The following is a 14,460-nucleotide window of genomic DNA, read 5'->3' on the forward strand; positions in this document are numbered from 1 at the left end:
TAAGCAACATAGCAACATTACTCACCTTGGAGCTGTAGTCCTATGTTAGTCAAATTGATCAGTAAATAATTTATAACTATTTGTTTATTTGCTAAACAAAACACAGTCATTCCACAGCTGACACCAAGATCTACATAATGGTCGGGCACATGCTTACACTGGATGTTTCCGTCAATAGCTGTTATTGGTTTTATAAACAATTTTACCTCAAAGTGTTCATAAATTTGTTACTAGTAATTTTGTAAACATAATCACGATTTTAGTGAACTCGTCTTACTATCGGGAAACCGACAACTCTTTAGATTTTCCGTAGCATGTCTGTAGCAATTGTAGAGTTTTCAGTGAATATGTTGGATTTCAGTTTTAACATAGTCACTCCTGGGCCATCTTGCCTCACTTCCTCAAGAACACGGTGGCACTCTCCCCCCCTTACTACTTCGGGATTTCCAATTCACTGAGCCGCTGTGACTTACAGAGTGGCCCTCTCCTGCAATAGCCTAGATGCTCTGATCAGTTCAAATTCTGACTTGCCTGGCCCAGCCACCTCATGGCAGCTTGATAGTCACACATTGCTCAACCAATAATTCTGCATTTATATACGATTGTTATCAGATATGATACTCGTAGTCTCAAAGCAGTCTGTAAAACGTTCCAGAAGAGTGGGATGGGTCGAAAAATTGTCCGTGCTGTGTGCTGAATACGATTTTGGGGACAAAGCCTGTCCTTCTCCTCACACGTTCAGTGTGATGATGCATATTAGAAGATATGAGCCAATGACTTCACAGCTCAATATACAGCGTGATTAACTCTTGAAGGCAATAACTTCAATAACTAATAGAGTATGCTTTCTTGTTAAGAGAAGACAATCGGTTCCACCGCACAGCTATTACACAAATTATGTACGAAGTGGGCAACAGCCCTTCAGCTGTGCTTTTATATACACTGTTCTTCGTAATAAACGTCTCACAAGGGAACCTCCCCATCGCACCCCCCTCAGATTTAGCTATAAGTTGTCACAGTGGATAGGCGTTGAAAAACGGAACACAGATCAATCGAGAAAACAGGAAGAAGTTGTGTGGAACTATGAAAAAAATAAGCAAAATATACAAACTGAGTAGCCCATGCGTAAGATAAGCAACATTAAGGACAGTCTGAGCACAGGAACGCCGTGGTCCCGTTGTTAGCGCGAGCAGCGGCGGAACAAGAGGTCCTTGGTTCAAGTTTGCCTTATAGGGACATCTGTACTTCATTTATTTCCGCGAAGTTATGATCTGTCCGTTCGTTCATTGACGCCTCTGTTCACTGTAATAAGTTTAGTGTCTGTGTTTTGCGACAGCACCGCAAAACCGTGCGATTAGTAGACGAAAGGACGTGCCTCTCCAATGGGAACCGAAAACATTTGATCGCAACGTCATAGGTCAACCGATTCCTCAACAGGAAAACACGTCTGATATATTCTATATGACACTGGTGATGGCATATGCGTCACATGACAGGAATATGTTGTCGAATGGGTAGAAACATTCTTCTACCTTGTCCGATTTAAGATTTCTTGTGGATGTGATAATCACTTCCAAAAAAGTGATGAAAACATAACGGACGGACAGATAATAATTGTCTGAAAATAGATAATTAAAATCTTTCGCTCGAGGGCGGACTTGAACCGAGGACCTCTAGTCCCACAGCTGCTCACGCTAACCAGGGGGCCATAGCTGCCGTGAGATCAGAGTTTCCTTAATGTTACATATCTTTCTCATGGACTACTCAGTTTGTATATTTTGCTTATTTTTTCATAGTTCCACACAACTTCTTCCTGTTTTCTTGATTGATCTGTGTTCAGTTTTTCAAGGCCTATCCACTGTGCAACTTATAACTAAATCTGAGGGGGGTGCGATGGGGAGGTTCCCTTGTCAGTACAGCACCCTAGATTCACAATGACTCTTGAAAAAATGGAGTGAGTGAATCATTTCTTGTTAGTGTGCTCCACACGTATTCACAAAAAATGTAATAGCGGTGCAGACACGTTGTTACGTTCTTTCTTAATGAAGTGATATTTTAAAGATAAAATTAATACCTAAAGTAACTTTAATGCTTGAAAGTTTCACAACTCAAGACTCCTTCAAACTAACTGACATGGTACAAAATCTGATGAGTCAGTACAATCACACGTATCACAAGAAAATGAAAAAGTGACTAGTTGATGTCGATGATAATTTACATACAATCTTTTGCGAAACCAAAGTTACTAACTTCCGTTACTCTTGATTCAGTCTTGAAGCTCTGGCTAGGATTAACAAACAAAGGACAGATTTCGAAAAGAGACATTCTGAGGACTGGAGTAGTGCAATTTTCGGAACGTTTAATGTATAGGTAATAAAACCAAGACCATATCCGTTTAGATTATCACAAGTCTTGATTCAGAGCTCAACGTTTTTATGTGGCAGATTTAGTAACCGACAGTGTTTCTGATTACCCCTCCCACCCGAGTATAGGTATGGAAGACATGTCAGAGACTCTCAAGCTTCACACTACGCAGCTTGCTCCCGTGAGGGGCACCGCCACAGCCGTAGAAATACGTGGTCCCGTACACTGACGCGAGAATGCCGTTAAATACCGCGTCCCAACACTTGCCGCTTAGTCTCGCTACTTCCTTGCAGCCTTTGACACTTACCATCGTTTAGTATCGTGATTGACCTTGTCTGCGTTACATTTTGATTCGGATTGCTCCCTGAACAGTCTGTCACGCTTATAACGACTTTGATTTGCTGTAGGCTCTGTTTTTGGCTAGTCGTTCACTTGGTGAACTCTGGCGTCATTGACATAAATAACCACGTTTTTGTTCCACCGCTCTGTGCTGCGAGGGCTAGTTATGGTAAACTGCGTTCTGCCGGCGAAGAGATGACCACCACAGCGTCCGACAGCATCTCAAACGGGAGTTCGAAAACCCTCAACGTCGAAAATACTCAACGTTCGGAGATCAGAACCAGCGTAATCAACCACATCAGCCACTGTATGCCTGTCAGAAATCAGAACTTGAGACCGTTAGCATGGCGCCGCACAACGTCGGCGCACAGTTTTGGAAATTTGTGGTAAGTTCCTATGGGACCAAACTGCTGAGGTCATCGGTCGCTAATCGTACACACTACTTACTCTAACTTAAACTAACTTACGCTAAGAACAACACACACACCCATACCCGAGGGAGGACTCGAACCTCTGACGGGGGAGCCGCGCGTACCGAGCCCAGAGTTCTTCATTTGTCAGCTTGATGTATACAGTGGTTCTAAGGGTCGAAAAATGAATTCCGACAACATCTTGCGGCGGGAGACGTATTTCGTTCCTCATAAACCGTTCCGCCTCATACACTTTTGGTCGTTCATGATCCAAAGGAAACGTTAATTTAATTGTGGCTTGACGATAGGAAAATGACATGATAGTTGGTGTTCAAAAATGGTTCAAATGGCTCTGAGCACTATGAGACTTAACATCTGACGTCATCATCCCCCTAGAACTTAGAACTACTTAAACCTAACTAACCTAAGGACATCACACACTTCCATGCCCGAGGCAGGATTCGAACCTGCGACCGTAGCAGTCGCGCGATTCCGGACTGAAACGCCTAGAGCCGCTCGGCCACCGAGACTTGCGATGATTGGTGTACTGCGATGCAAAGACAAGTTTCTACGCGGAAGTAAACAAACGCGCGCTCGCTCGCAAGCAGCACAACAGCAGAGCCACCAACAAGGCTTGCTCGCCTCACCACTGCCGAAAGCAAACTGACCACCCTGCCAAAGAGGCGGACCATCTCATAATAACACTTGCTCTGCATTTACTGGACAAGCAGAACACAACATCTCTGAACTTTCCTCATGCCACACACAACAATCACATCTCACGTTATAACATGATTCCCTATACCCTTTATAACTTTAAAAAATTTGGCTGATATTAATCGTTCCCTGAAAAAAAGATATACTATCGCAAAAAAAGAAACAAAACCTCATTTCACACAACATGGACAAGAACACATCACAAAATAAGGGAGGGCACCATGAGATAGATACAATTTTAGAGGAACGATACATCTCATTTTGTTACCTTACATCCTGCTTTGTTCTGGAAGACAAAAAATCATACGTTTGAGCAGAATACACAAAACATTGTCACTGACTCCATCAGCCCTTCATTATCTAAAACATTTGCCAAAATGGGCGTTATGCTCATACAGCATGGGATCATTGAGCCATGCGATTTTTAAATGGGTTGGTTCAAATGGCTCTGAGCACTATGGGACTCAACTGCTGAGGTCATAAGTCCCCTAGAACTTAGAACTACTTAAACCTAACCAACCTAAGGACATCACACACATCCATGCCCGAGGCAGGATTCGAACCTGCGACCGTAGCAGTCGCGCGGCTCCGGACTGAGCGCCTAGAACCGCTAGACCACCGCGGCCGGCGAATTTTAAATGTGGGCGTACCGATGCTAATTTATAGTAGTAAAAATTCATATATTTGGAAGGTGTATCTAATTCCAGTGACCTACGCTTTATTTCTCCCCTAAACTACAAACACATGCACAAATTGTGGCAACCAAGATAATATAAAGGCTTACTACTAAAAACAAATAAGAACATTACAAATTTTACTGTCTGTGATGGGACACGTTGCTACTTCAGTGCTCCAGTCTTGGTCAACATGTCGTCTCTGACCTCGTCACACAGTAGCATCAAGTGTAGATTTGGCCCCTGTTTGCACGGTTTTATGCTCATTGTTTAGTTAAGCTTGTTGTCTGTGGTCGAGAATTGGATATCGTATTTCAGCTATTTCCACTCCTCCATTTTCCTGTTCCCTCGGTTCTCCTACTGTACCACTTACCAGATGGGGTCTCTTCTCAGAGTATCTGAGACTCAAATTTCGGCAATTAGGCCATTGATTTGATTGCTGGCTATTGTTGCTGCTTTCCCTTATGTTGTTTTTCGTGTGCATAATCTATCATGCTTTCAGCAAAATACATTTCCATTAACTTATCTTTCTGGGCATACTCATCAAGTTCTGCTAGCATTAACTTGAATGCCTCCAGATCACTCTTTTCAGCACGGAGCAGGGATCTATTGTGTTCTGCTGACACTGTGTTGACGAATAACTGAACCAACGCACCACTACTTCGTTGATGGTCGAGAGGATGGTTCCATTTCAAAACCCCGTTGAAGTACACAGAATAGGTTTGAAAACGAGTTTCTGCCAGTGGGGAGCTTTTATGATGCTTAGACACACGCTATTTTGGTCAGCAGTGGATCATAATGGCTCTACAACTTCCGATTCAATCTCCACAAACAATATGCAGTGCCTAGTGACTGGTAATACTTTCGCACTTACAACTCTGTTCCTGTGGCTACTCATAAACTCCAGCTTCCTCCGACATTGTCAGGAGTTCAGCAGGCTGCCTTAATACTGTCCAGTTCACGTTTCGCTATGCACCATAAGTGGGGCATTTTCTCAGCGAGAAGAAATGCTTGTCATGAAAGTCCTCTTAATGGATGACGGACCCGATGTTGCACACGATCCTATCTCACCGTCCCTCTCCTGCACTGATGCATGTGTGCCACTAGACTGCAAATTTTCATAATCGACCCACTAATTATCGGCCCTCCACCTCTCTCCTAGTGATATTAATGATGCCATGATTTGTGATCGTTCAGTTGCCCTCCTTAACAACTCAACGTCGTCTTTCATAGCAGCAAACTTCTCAGATTCTGCGTTGAACTGGTTCTGTAGCTACAGATTCAGAATGTTCCTCAATATCCAGTACACTTCGAGACATCGAGGAGTTATTTTTCGCCACAGTACGCATCATCTGAGAAAATGAGATGTTTGTTACCTCAACTATCATGGAATTGGACTCAGCCTGGACCAGCGTGGTCTCGTTACTTTACACCGTTTCTGTTACTTGCCCAGCTGTTCATCTACCGATTCCTATCAGGAACAGAGTTTTCTGCCGTGGTCTGTCGTCTTTTCCCAAAATGGTTTCTTACGTGGTTCGACCTTTTTGATGTCTGTCCCCACCTTCCTATCTCTCTTTTGCATTTCTTTCTTTTCTGCGTCATCATTCATATCTCCATGCTGTGCTTCCCTGTCTCTCTCTTGAATTTCTTCCCTACCTGCTTCTGCTTTACAATCACTCTCGTACATTTCTATCCTATCCGCTTCGGCTTTTTCCAATGTCTGTTTTATCCGGAATGGAATATCTCCCACGTTTATGAGAATCGGACTGATTTTTGCAACGATCGTAAACTCTGCTGGTTTCATACCTCTCAGGTGTCAGCGTAGTTTCTTGGGTCTCAGGCAATGCAACTGCTACCGACGTGCACCAGCAGAAAATTTTGCTGCCAGTTCATTCGCTTCCATTGAACACACCTGGCTAAGAATTCACCTGGCCTCTGTAGATCGCCCTCGACTGGCACTGTCCATGTACGGAGTAAATGAAGTTACAATTTTTTATACAACCAAATACCGCTATAACAATTTGACACTACAGAACGAATAAAAAAGAAATATCTTCGCATGCCATACAAAAAACTCTTCATACACAATAATTTTTTGAACAAAATCCTCCAAAATACGGGTACTTACACAAAATAGCAGATTTCAAGTAATACATAGTTTGCGTGCACCGTGATAACATGTGTTGTAACTGCAGATTATTGCACTATTTAAAAAAATGTTTGTTACAACTTTTTGCACCCGCAAGATGTGTCTCACTGTGTGTCCTAACTGCAGGATACCTAAAGCAGCCAAAGCACGATCTTGGCAGTGTTGCCAGGACACCTGGGTCCCAGTTCTGGATCGAAGTTTAGGAGAGTTAGCTCAATGCCCACTATAAAAAAAATCTTTGTTCATACAAGACGGGCGAGTGCCAATGCTCGTTGTTCTCTCTGAGTTCTGAGTTTGGCAGTTGTGGTTAATGATAATGCCGTCACGGGAAAAACAACAAAGTTAGTTGAGCACCTGAGTATATTTATTATTAGTGAGTCGTCTAACCATGGGAAAGTTCCATGACAATGAAAAGGATCTTGGAGTATAAGTCGTCATTGTGATAAATAGATATTTATTTGCTGTAATTACTCATGTAAAAGACAATATGAGTTAATAGAGAACAAAGTCCACTAAAACTCAAATCAAGTTCCAAAATGATGCTAAGACTGTGGGGTGGTACTGCTGGAGAAAGCGCAACCAAGATCAGCTTATCTTGGTAGCTTGCGAAATTAAAGTTAATGGTACAGTTAGGTGTCTAAAATATAGCCAAATTAAGCAATACAAGTTGCGTGGAAGAGTCACCAAGTAATGAGGTGCTCAGAATATGAGTCACGCTACTGAAAATTGTGACATTTATTTTCACAAAAAAAAAAAAAAAACAGCAAACCGTGACCCATCGGCATCAAATACTGGTTGAGAGATGACTGACCTCATGCCGGGCAGCGATCCAATGATCACAAAACGTAGAACTCCCACCAAAACGCTCACAACTCTCCGCTTTCAAAAAGCTTTGTATGTGGAGGTTGGCTCAACGCTGTTGCCAATGTGGCAGATGATAATATCGCTTATTTAGTGAAAAAAATGGTGGAATCCTGTAGAAAATTCCCACCTCTGGTATTCAAAACAAAAAGTTGTCCCATCTATTGGTCGACTTCTTCGCATAAAGCGAGGTGGCAGGATGCCTCAATTCGATTGGACACAATAAATTTTGGAGTAAAAGCAACAGAACTTCCGACACTTGTCGGATGCCGTCTCAGTGCCCCTTGCTTTGATGTCCAAATGGAATACTTAAAAATGTCGTGCTCAGTTATTTTCTGGGGATGGGAGAGGCAGCATGGTGTCAAAAAAAGCTTTATGATATGGTGGCAGCCCTACTTCTCTGAAAGCTGCTCAGCCTTCAGTAGACCCTCACCCTGCCGAATGAGATTCACTGACTGCCTCTTGCTGATAAAGTGGAGCCAGAGACCACACCGGGAGAACACCTTCGTAGTGAGAAAAATGGCAAAGCTTTCGTCATAGCAAATGTGCCCAGTACATTCTAAACAAAATTAACCACAATATGTTGGCAAAATTCAATGAATATTTCATAGCGATATGTGACTGTAATGTCACATCACCTCTTCATTCTTGTTTCAAAAAGAATAAAAACTTAACAGATATGAATCCCTGTTTGTCACCTGGTGAAGGCATCCCAGGAATTAATTATCTCAGACAGCCACCAGAGTCAGAAAAGACCTCTAACAGTCTTGCATTAGGATTATTGAATAAAAAGTAAGGCGTGATATTACCTGTTCGAATTATAATAGGACTGCTATAACTAACGTACTTTAACTTTATACATAATTACAATGCATTAGCAAACTCAAAATATTATATCAGGTATTTCCGCTCCATATAACATGAATCTGATATTCGTAAAATTATCTCTTTCCGGGATACGCACTACAGATTTAATGGTTAACTGTCTTAGTGAATCAATGTTTTATTAAGTTACATAATGAAAAGACAGTCCATACATAACATACAAATTTCGTGGAGCTGTGCTCACCAATTTCAACTAATAACAAATGATTACAACAACAAAAGGATGATTAAATGTGAAACAAATGTTCTCCCACATCTGCATGCCAAATTACAATAATAAAATAACATTTGTATGAATGTTTCACAAGGAAGACTGATACCTAGTAAACTTTGTGTCACGGGTGCTTGCTGTGGATACGACATCTCATAAGAACTCAACAGCTAACAGCATTTAACCCTAAATCTGACATCCCCTATAGTAGAGAAAGTCAGCTTATTTGCCTTTAATATTTACAGGTTACATAATATATTTAACTGTGTGTAAAAAGACAAAAAATAAGTAAGGTAATCTCATAATTAAAAAGTAGAATCTAGTCCCGCCTCAGAAGGCTAGGTGTCATTGTTACTTGATAAATATGAGCTAAAAAATAGTAGATGTGAGCATGACCTGTGCCATTGAATGGTAGTGTCTGTCACTTCTTTACATTCAAAAATAAAATGAATCAGTATCGTGCAGCGGTATGTAACAGTTATGTCATAAGAGTTCGCCCTGTAACTGAGGATATAATATCATTGTCCACTCCTCTACCTCAGGTCAAGGCGTGTCGTCACGAAAGAAAAAGGAAGCTCTTGCAGTATTAATTATAAGAGAATGAGTCACTAAAGGAAATACAACTTTATAACGTTGACGTTTCTGCAGGGAAATTTCCATTTTTCCTCGTTCTAGTATCTCATAAGTACATTCAGCTTTTGTTGAATAATTCAGGTGTATTTTGGAGAAAAACAGGAGAAGCTATGGCATAATCGGGTATGAAGGTGAAACCGGAAGCCCTCGTAGTTTTCTTTACGGGTTGGTACCATTGCTTTTTGGCCGCCAGACCACGAAGAGAGTCAACTTCAGTATCGTTGTGAACCTTTGTAGTGTCAGATGTGTTGTTGTGGAGCAGATAATTCGATACATTTTTGTGGTTGTGTATGGTACTTCGTAATACCATGAATAATACTTTTGAAGGGGTTTATGAACATATGCCATGTTAAATTATTCTTCACTTCCTTACTTATACAGAAGGAATTTTACAGGTACAGCGCAGCTACAGTAAAACTGGTCAGGAACAATGGAGTTAACTGGAAGTACCTGATATTACCCCATGACTTCGTTACATATAACTCACACGTATGGCGTAAGAAGTGTATGTTTTTAGCGGTACGCTGTCTGTGTGTAAATGTTTTAATAACTACAATTACTAATTACATACATTCTTTATAATTATTTTGCGCAAATTTTCAGATTATTTTTGACACTAACTATCTGATTAATTACTCTTTACAGAAGAGGTATATTTTTATTGGAGATGAGACCATAAAGCGCTTTATACGGTCAGGATACTAAGACATCGCTTAACAGCCATCTGAGAAGAGTAGCAACCCAGTACCAAATGCCTCTGTTGTTCGGACTTGCATGTACTAGAACAGCAACAATGCGAAATGATGTACATGGGTTTAAAATGATGGATATTGTATGGCTTAACGTACAAGGTGACATTTATTGAACTACATGAAGTAGGATCGGTACAACTTCTGAACGGTTTGCGTTAGGACGTTCAAACTGCATAGTTGGCCGCGGAGCATTACGAGAATTAGTATGTGGATATGGTTTGGTTTAGCGACGAAGCCCACTTTCATATAGGTGGATTCGTGAATAAATTGGAGCATTTGGGGGACTGAGAATTCGCATTTCGTGACCGAGAAGTCTCTGCACCCTCAACGGGTGACTATATGGAGTGCAATGTCTAGTCACGGAATAATCAGTGCGGTATTTCCTGATGCCACGGTGACTACCGAGCGGTAAGAGAAGGGTTTGGAAGATAATTTCATCCCCATTATTCAAAATGACCCAGATTTAGATCAGATGTAGTTCATGCATGACAAAGCTCAATCCCATCGGAGGAGGAGAGTGTTTTATGTCCTGGAGGAGCACTTTGGGAACCGCAATCTGGCTCTGGGGTACCAGGATGCCATTGGTATGGGCCTCTATTGGCCACCATATTCTCCGGATCTCAATACATGTGACTCCTCTTTGCGGGGCTATATTAAAGGTAAGGTGTACAGTAATAGCCCCGAAACCATTGCTGAGCTGAGAACAGCATTTCAGGAGTCATCGATATTCCGAGACTTCAGAATACAGAATTTCGCTATTCGTCTACGCCACATCATCGCCAAGGATGAAAGACGTATCGAACATGTCATAAACTGAATCCGAATACATGTTGAACAAACTGTTTGCACGCCGTAGCTTGTAACTAATTAATGTTATTTTCATATAGTTCAATAACTGTTATCCTGTAAATGCCTTTGGTGAAGAGGAATTTGCACAGTCGGATACAACAGAGAGAATAATGTCAGATTCCAGAACACAACAGAGTCAGTTACTGCTTCTTTTGCACATCCTGCTCTGTCGATTGATGTGCAAACACAGCCTTCATTCACTGCATCATCGGTGGGTGTAGAGAGAGTTATTCATTACGAGTGTTCATCATCAGCCAGGTAAAGAGGAAAATACACCATGAGCAGAGAGTCTCCCTACAAAAGCAACCTCAATGCAATAAAAGCATCTTCACGGACGGTTAAAAAATTGTTGAAGAACTCCGAGTCTAGATCATAAAAAGGAGTCGGAAGAGTCTACAGATGTGTGAGGCATGCAGCTCTTCTGAAGATGAAAAAGAAACGCCTCCTCTTCTTTGCAAAGAGACCTGCTCTTCTACAAAAAGTATTTAAAGTGTGAGAAGTAAATTCATGAGGATTGTACATGGTAGACTGAAGATGACTTGCAGGAGTACCGGTGTTTCTCATGCCTCAGATGGAAAAAGTAACTTTGCCCGTTTGTTCCCCACAACGTACCGGCTTTTACCCCAACTTATGGAGTATAACCGTATATTGCACAGTGCTGAGTTATATTACATATAATTCAAACCATCAAAAGTAAGTTCTCATAGCTCATATATGTTGTTAATGTCTCATTTATCTTTCTCTGAAATAAATTTCAAGTCCAAACAATGTAAACTGTCATTGTTATCTAGCATTCCCCTAAGCTAACCGATTAAACTCCAACTTCCTCTACCACCGATTACCTTCTCAAGATTTTTTCCAATCTCTGACTGAACTTTCCATTATCTAATGATTTCGGCAAATACTACACTTTTAATAGAGAGCACACGTTAGTTATTTTAGGAGGCAAAGTAAAATACGCGACTTTATTCATTATAATGTAAGTGTTACGTTCGACATAGTTTCACTACCTTATTAAGAAAAACAGTCAAATATGGTGTGCACAGCAAATAAGAAATACAGTCTGGAGCTCGTTCCTACAGCGGATACTGTCTTCAGAAAAAGTTGCTTTTATTGGTGACTCCACTAATAGCAGCTGCTTCTTCTACAATCGGGATCTCCCACTGGAATCCTTAACTACGCTCTGCATTACTGCACTGAAATGATCTGTGAACGTGTTCCATTACCTCGTCGCCGCGTCGGTACATACAAAGACACTTGCTGGCTTGTTTTATGTCGGTACCGATTCCTTACCTCGAACAGAAGCAGTCCGGGCCCATTAGCTGTTCCGCAATTCAGTAAAACCCCGTCACTGTAACACGTTCCGAACCAAGAGTAACATGACGAGCGGAAAGGGAAACTGGTAGAAGACACCCAGAAGAACATGTCGACATGTGTACGAGGAACAATCGACTTTTCGACAGCAAGATGAAAGATAAAACTGGGCATCCGGCGTTCATTTGTGCCCATAAATTGCAGCATTAAAATGCCATGTGGTGGGCCCCGTTATACCCGCAGCGATAGAAATTTGATCCTGTGTGACGCCTCGCAAAAAGGCAGCACAAGTGATTGTATGCACGGGCGGAGTTTTTGGATAGCGCGCACTTTGGCTTCCGTGCACGTACCGCCGGGGAGCTGGTAACGGCCCGCGACGCTCCAAACATGGACACCGACCACCCGCTTTTTGCACCCACTTCTTCCCCATGTCATTTACGTTGTTCCTCTTTTCTAACCCGTCCTTTTGGCCAGCTGACAAAGAGAGTCCATGATGGAATCTGGCTCTTTGACAGCTTTAGGGCTGCGTAGCGTTGTTGTGAGGCGGTGCAGGAATCCGGCCGACATTTGCACGTATTCCCGTGAGTCCCGGCTATTAATATCCCTGAGCTCGTCTTCTGTCATATCTGCAGGCCTCGCGTATTTCCTGCCGAGGCCAGTACAAGGAAGCGCGATTCTAATTACTTACACCCGCCAGTTGAACGGCCCTTTTTTCTCCCATACTTCTTTTGTTTTAAAATGTCCTTGTGTGTGTGTGAGAGAGAGAGAGAGAGACAGAGAGAGATAGATAGATAGAGAGAGAGAGAGAGAGAGAGAGAGAGAGAGAATATGGGCGATGGGACGCGGTATTTTCATTGATTTACAAACACAACGACTAAACACTAAAACGATCACAAGGAGTGCTCCAACTGACGCAGCGTGTGCATATGCAGTCTTGTAGGTGCTAAACACTTTACAGCAACGCCAACTTAGTCTTACAAGGTTTGACATGGTCAAGAATGTGGAAAAATGATCTTAATTTCCCATATAACTTTAATTTGTTTATAAAACGCTATGACGGGTTTCGATTGTGCTATCAATCATCTCCCGATCATAACATATCGTTACAGAGTGTAACACGTCGTATGTTGCACAGTCAAGTACTGAGTCACTAAGACTCGTTAACGACTGAGTACTCGATTGTACTACATGCGACGTGTTATACTGTAACGGTATCTTATGATCTGAAGATTACTGCTAGCATAAACGAAACAGTTCATACCATTTTATAAATTAGTGATATAGACAAATAAAGATAATATTGATTCTTACTTAGGTTTCCTTTGATTTTTTAAATAGGGAATGTTGGGGTGGCCTCTTGAACAAGGCCACCCTCGACTCTCTCTACCTTCCTCGTAAATTTGACTTACTAATGGGTCTGTTCCGACCTTAATCTCCACCATTTGATTAAAAGTTTGATGCTTTTCGGGTGAAGAATGAATCTAAGTTTAGTAAACCCATGGCTGGCTGCTGCGTTGATGTAATTGCCACAAGCTCTAGCACTCCTTATTTTGTGGAACAACATACCGACCACCATGACGTGAGATGCAGTCGAGTAGGAGATCACGTCATCTGTAAGTGTGGTCATCGGAATTCTGAGGAAACATGTGCCTGAATCTTTCAATAAGACAACGCTTGTTAGTACGTAACACATGTTTGCTTTGCTGCACCACATGTTCCATACAACAGCCAACATTACGTTTTCATCTGTTCTAGATAAAACATGTGTTCGACCATCTGGGTTGTCAAATTAGCGCTAGCATTGTCCTCCAGGTATCGATAGCCCATTGTTACAGCTATAGACAAACCTGTCAAAGGAAAGGATATTTGTCGTGTCTTCCGAGCAGTTTTTGCCCGTGTACGTAATCGTGAGGGGAGTAAACGTATTCGTGTATATATATTCATTCAAACCCAGTGTAAGAAAGAAAGCAGACGTTACTCTCTGCAACGAAGTGTGCGCTATTTTGAAAGCTCCTGACATATTAAAACCATATCCCGGACCGGAACTCGAATCTGGAACCACGCGTTTTGGGAGCGAAACTCTTAGATGGACTTTCCACGAAAGTCAGTGTTCCGGGTTTGACTACCGATACTATGTATTCGTTCTCGAAACAGTCGTTTAGGCTGTGGCTGCGGCTGCTAGTCCAGCAAGGTATGCGTTACAATTACTGTAGAGTTTGAAAGGATGTAGGAAAGTTGTGGAAGAGTGAAGCTTTGAGAATGGCTCGGGGTATTACTCCTGGATAGCTTTAAGGCCGTCGAT

This window comes from Schistocerca nitens, chromosome 3 (genome assembly GCF_023898315.1).
Source record: "Schistocerca nitens isolate TAMUIC-IGC-003100 chromosome 3, iqSchNite1.1, whole genome shotgun sequence".
In the NCBI taxonomy this organism is placed as follows: Eukaryota; Metazoa; Arthropoda; class Insecta; order Orthoptera; family Acrididae; genus Schistocerca; species Schistocerca nitens.